This window comes from Schistocerca americana, unplaced genomic scaffold, assembly GCF_021461395.2.
Source record: "Schistocerca americana isolate TAMUIC-IGC-003095 unplaced genomic scaffold, iqSchAmer2.1 HiC_scaffold_97, whole genome shotgun sequence".
NCBI classification, from domain to species: Eukaryota; Metazoa; Arthropoda; class Insecta; order Orthoptera; family Acrididae; genus Schistocerca; species Schistocerca americana.
Genome location: NW_025726752.1, coordinates 680,001 through 685,000, shown reverse-complemented (window position 1 = coordinate 685,000; position 5,000 = coordinate 680,001). Strand labels below are relative to the sequence as shown.

Genomic DNA, 5,000 nt, shown 5'->3' with positions numbered 1-5,000 from the left:
CTTAACCTAACCTATATCGTACCGTAACCTAACCTATGTCGTACCGTAACCTAACCTATGTCGTACCGTAACCTAACCTATGTCGTACCGTAACCTAACCTATGTCGTACCGTAACCTAACCTATGTCGTACCGTAACCTAACCTATGTCGTACCGTAACCTAACCTATGTCGTACCGTAACCTAACCTATGTCGTACCGTAACCTAACCTATGTCGTACCTTAACCTAACCTATGTCGTACCTTAACCTAACCTATGTCGTACCTTAACCTAACCTATGTCGTACCTTAACCTAACCTATGTCGTACCTTAACCTAACCTATGTCGTACCTTAACCTAACCTATGTCGTACCTTAACCTAACCTATGTCGTACCTTAACCTAACCTATGTCGTACCTTAACCTAACCTATGTCGTACCTTAACCTAACCTATGTCGTACCTTAACCTAACCTATGTCGTACCTTAACCTAACCTATGTCGTACCTTAACCTAACCTATGTCGTACCTTAACCTAACCTATGTCGTACCTTAACCTAACCTATGTCGTACCTTAACCTAACCTATGTCGTACCTTAACCTAACCTATGTCGTACCTTAACCTAACCTATGTCGTACCTTAACCTAACCTATGTCGTACCTTAACCTAACCTATGTCGTACCTTAACCTAACCTATGTCGTACCTTAACCTAACCTATGTCGTACCTTAACCTAACCTATGTCGTACCTTAACCTAACCTATGTCGTACCTTAACCTAACCTATGTCGTACCTTAACCTAACCTATGTCGTACCTTAACCTAACCTATGTCGTACCTTAACCTAACCTATGTCGTACCTTAACCTAACCTATGTCGTACCTTAACCTAACCTATGTCGTACCTTAACCTAACCTGTATTGCGCCTTAACCTAACCTGTATTGCGCCTTAACGTAACCTGTATTGCGCCTTAACGTAACCTGTATTGCGCCTTAACGTAACCTGTATTGCGCCTTAACGTAACCTGTATTGCGCCTTAACGTAACCTGTATTGCGCCTTAACGTAACCTGTATTGCGCCTTAACGTAACCTGTATTGCGCCTTAACGTAACCTGTATTGCGCCTTAACGTAACCTGTATTGCGCCTTAACGTAACCTGTATTGCGCCTTAACGTAACCTGTATTGCGCCTTAACGTAACCTGTATTGCGCCTTAACGTAACCTGTATTGCGCCTTAACGTAACCTGTATTGCGCCTTAACGTAACCTGTATTGCGCCTTAACGTAACCTGTATTGCGCCTTAACGTAACCTGTATTGCGCCTTAACGTAACCTGCATTGCGCCTTAACGTAACCTGCATTGCGCCTTAACGTAACCTGTATTGCGCCTTAACGTAACCTGTATTGCGCCTTAACGTAACCTGTATTGCGCCTTAACGTAACCTGTATTGCGCCTTAACGTAACCTGTATTGCGCCTTAACGTAACCGATATTGCGCCTTAACGTAACCTATATTGCGCCGTAACGTAACCTATATTGCGCCGTAACGTAACCCACATTGCCCCTTAACGTAACCCACATTGCCCCTTAACGTAACCCACATTGCCCCTTAACGTAACCCAACACACGTTGGGCCTTAACCCAACACACGTTGGGCCTTAACCCAACACACGTTGGGCCTTAACCCAACACACGTTGGGCCTTAACCCAACACACGTTGGGCCTTAACCCAACACACGTTGGGCCTTAACCCAACACACGTTGGGCCTTAACCCAACACACGTTGGGCCTTAACCCAACACACGTTGGGCCTTAACCCAACACACGTTGGGCCTTAACCCAACACACGTTGGGCCTTAACCCAACACACGTTGGGCCTTAACCTGCTCTGTAATTGTCATACGACGCGTTAAATTAGTGTAGTGTTGCCTAACTGCAACCCCCGCAATATAGTTTGCTACTCGCACTGCCCGGTCCCCAGTGTATCGCTTCATGTTAAACACCTTGCAGCTATACACTGTAATGTGGATGGCAGCAGGACGTACATGCTCAATGCCCTTTGCAGTTGTTCATTGGCATTTGCAGTTGTTCATTGGCATTCGCATGTGCGAAGCACTTAGCCTACGCTGTGGTACGGCCTGTGTCAACTGTCCGCTGATGTTGTACGTCCAAATCACACACTGTACTGCACATTGGTCCTCATGTACTGAATGATACATCGTGGTACATGTGACCGTACAACGACTGCGCCAACAACGGCGAACCATGCGGTCCAAATGTTGTGCACTCAGCTACGTGTCGTCTCCCTATAAGAGCTGGATTGCAGTGTGGTATGCCCTGGATGGCGATCAGCATGAGCCGTCTGTTGATGTAGTGGCGCGTGTTGTCAGACGTAGTCGTCTCTTCTCACACACCGTGATAGCATGGTGCACTGCGTTCCACATCTGCGACATGCGACAGAGGCCGGTTGACAGTCGTTCGCGCAATGGACATCGCATACGTACGGGGGCCACCTTCCACGTGTTCGCGAAGCGTGCACATGTTGTTGCGTGTATGTGGGCAGACATAGTGTGTCGTGACACCTGACACAGGCATGCAACAATCGTTGAATTTGCAAATGGCGATGGACGCCTACGTTTGCTGGTGACGTTATGCAAATGAACAACTGGTAAACCGTTGTGGTGCGGTTGTTCTCGCTAGAGGTGAATCAGTGATGGCGACGATCGGTTGAGCTACCAACCGGTTGTTCCAGCGATACCCACCATGCCCACGAACGTGAATGGCATCTGGGTGTGAAGCGATACGCGGCAGTGGCTGGGTGGGACCGTCCCCGGCCGGTGAGGGGGGGCCTCCCGGCGTGCTGGCCGCGCGGTGCGTGGGCGCACGCGCTACAGCCGGCTGGTGGGGGCGGCCAGTGGCAGGCGCGCCGGCCGACGGAGGCGGCAGGCGGCGCAGCTGCGCGCCGGCGCACCCTGCACGCGGCGCCGTGCGGCCAAAGTAGGTCCTCGCGGGCCCGGTGCGAAGCGCGGTGGACATCTGCAGTGTGCTGGTCCGATTGAGGACTGTGTGCGCTGAGGATGCGCCGCCGCCCGGCGCTCGGCGCCGCGACGCCGTCTGCTGCTCGGTCGCCTCTGCGGTTCTCGCAGGTGGTTTGTATCGCAGCTGTGCGGACGTGTTGGCGCGTGCGCTGTGCTGGGAGAGTTCGCTTCGGCACCCAAGTGGGGCTTTTGTCCTTCTGTGGCGCTGGCGTTGGAGCTGCCGGTCACCGTAGGTGGCGCGTGTTGTCTCCCGCCGGCAATGCCACGACAGCACGCTCCCGGGCCTCTGTCGGCAGCGGCAAGCTCAGTTGGGAGCACGGGTGGTCGCACCTAAAGCGTCTACTCGCCAAACTCCGGGCGATTGCGCCTCTCTCGAACCCGACCAAGTACTTAGGACGGCGCTGCGCGCCGCCGGGACCTGAGAGGGTTTCGAGGTGTATTGTGCAGGGGAGCTCAGCCTCCTCCTGTTTGCAGAATAATTGAGCGGACGCTTGCGTGTTCGCGCGGGCCCCCGGGACACACTCCCGGGCGGCCGGCTGCTCAGCTCTAGTTGACGCAGCTCCCTGGTTGATCCTGCCAGTAGTCATATGCTTGTCTCAAAGATTAAGCCATGCATGTCTCAGTACAAGCCGCATTAAGGTGAAACCGCGAATGGCTCATTAAATCAGTTATGGTTCCTTAGATCGTACCCACGTTACTTGGATAACTGTGGTAATTCTAGAGCTAATACATGCAAACAGAGTCCCGACCAGAGATGGAAGGGACGCTTTTTATTAGATCAAAACCAATCGGTCGGCTCGTCCGGTCCGTTTGCCTTGGTGACTCTGAATAACTTTGGGCTGATCGCACGGTCCTCGTACCGGCGACGCATCTTTCAAATGTCTGCCTTATCAACTGTCGATGGTAGGTTCTGCGCCTACCATGGTTGTAACGGGTAACGGGGAATCAGGGTTCGATTCCGGAGAGGGAGCCTGAGAAACGGCTACCACATCCAAGGAAGGCAGCAGGCGCGCAAATTACCCACTCCCGGCACGGGGAGGTAGTGACGAAAAATAACGATACGGGACTCATCCGAGGCCCCGTAATCGGAATGAGTACACTTTAAATCCTTGAACGAGTATCTATTGGAGGGCAAGTCTGGTGCCAGCAGCCGCGGTAATTCCAGCTCCAATAGCGTATATTAAAGTTGTTGCGGTTAAAAAGCTCGTAGTTGGATTTGTGTCCCACGCTGTTGGTTCACCGCCCGTCGGTGTTTAACTGGCATGTATCGTGGGACGTCCTGCCGGTGGGGCGAGCCGAAGGCGTGCGACGCGCCTCGTGCGTGCTCGTGCGTCCCGAGGCGGACCCCGTTGCAATCCTACCAGGGTGCTCTTGAGTGAGTGTCTCGGTGGGCCGGCACGTTTACTTTGAACAAATTAGAGTGCTTAAAGCAGGCAAGCCCGCCTGAATACTGTGTGCATGGAATAATGGAATAGGACCTCGGTTCTATTTTGTTGGTTTTCGGAACCCGAGGTAATGATTAATAGGGACAGGCGGGGGCATTCGTATTGCGACGTTAGAGGTGAAATTCTTGGATCGTCGCAAGACGAACAGAAGCGAAAGCATTTGCCAAGTATGTTTTCATTAATCAAGAACGAAAGTTAGAGGTTCGAAGGCGATCAGATACCGCCCTAGTTCTAACCATAAACGATGCCAGCCAGCGATCCGCCGCAGTTCCTCCGATGACTCGGCGGGCAGCCTCCGGGAAACCAAAGCTTTTGGGTTCCGGGGGAAGTATGGTTGCAAAGCTGAAACTTAAAGGAATTGACGGAAGGGCACCACCAGGAGTGGAGCCTGCGGCTTAATTTGACTCAACACGGGAAACCTCACCAGGCCCGGACACCGGAAGGATTGACAGATTGATAGCTCTTTCTTGATTCGGTGGGTGGTGGTGCATGGCCGTTCTTAGTTGGTGGAGCGATTTGTCTGGTTAATTCCGATAACGAA

At 52.2% G+C, this 5,000-nt stretch overlaps 1 non-coding gene across 1 annotated transcript in view; it reads left to right on the top strand.

Moving 5' to 3' along the window:
- The first annotated feature begins 3,574 nt into the window (after positions 1–3,574).
- The window catches only part of LOC124593041, a 1,911-nt gene continuing 485 nt past the window's right edge, over positions 3,575–5,000 (top strand). Inside the window, exon 1 of the ribosomal RNA XR_006977792.1 lies at positions 3,575–5,000. This exon is cut by the window's right edge and continues 485 nt beyond it. This is a non-coding gene — a ribosomal RNA (small subunit ribosomal RNA).